Source organism: Trachymyrmex septentrionalis, unplaced genomic scaffold, assembly GCF_001594115.1.
Source record: "Trachymyrmex septentrionalis isolate Tsep2-gDNA-1 unplaced genomic scaffold, Tsep1.0 scaffold73, whole genome shotgun sequence".
In the NCBI taxonomy this organism is placed as follows: domain Eukaryota; kingdom Metazoa; phylum Arthropoda; class Insecta; order Hymenoptera; family Formicidae; genus Trachymyrmex; species Trachymyrmex septentrionalis.
In genome coordinates, this window is record NW_017305916.1 from 1,643,446 (window position 1) to 1,644,038 (window position 593).

General features: G+C 30.0%; 1 protein-coding gene across 2 annotated transcripts in view; it reads left to right on the plus strand.

Annotated features, from left to right (window-relative positions):
• LOC108753888 (mannosyl-oligosaccharide 1,2-alpha-mannosidase IA) overlaps positions 1-593 on the plus strand; it is a 619,733-nt gene that overhangs the window by 466,980 nt on the left and 152,160 nt on the right. The window lies entirely within an intron of this gene.

Here is a 593-nt window from a genome sequence, read left to right on the forward strand (position 1 = left end):
TGAAAAGTAAACATAATCTTATCTTATTTTTGTCCGATGAAGATAAAGTTCTTGATTTGCTATCGTACGTTCCATACTATTTCATTAATATACACATAGTTTTAATATTTTATTCAAATTATAATATTTGTAATTTTAAGTGAACTCTGATGAGGCACCTCAAATTTTCGGCACTTTTTTTTATTAAAGAACCATCTTAATACATCTTAAATATATTTTTTTAATTATGTGCTTAATTGAACTCAAATTGAATTTAATGTTTTTCAGTGTGTTGTCATATATCTATATTTTTTTGTATATTTTTTGATTTGTTACCACTAATCCTTAATGTTGTATTGCCATTAAATGAATCACGGCCGTTTCAATTTCTGGTCCTCGCGGAATACTTTATTGACCAGGAGAGACGTGGTCGCTATTTAATATTACACAAGATACTAACCGGTTACATAGCAATGAATATATTGTGCGGTATTGGTGTGATAATTTTAATGTATATCATGCACGCATGTGCATTATTTAAAATCGCAAGGTAATGTGAAATGCACTTAGCTCTCTCTCTCTCTCTCTCTCTCTCTCTCTCTCTCTCTCTCTCT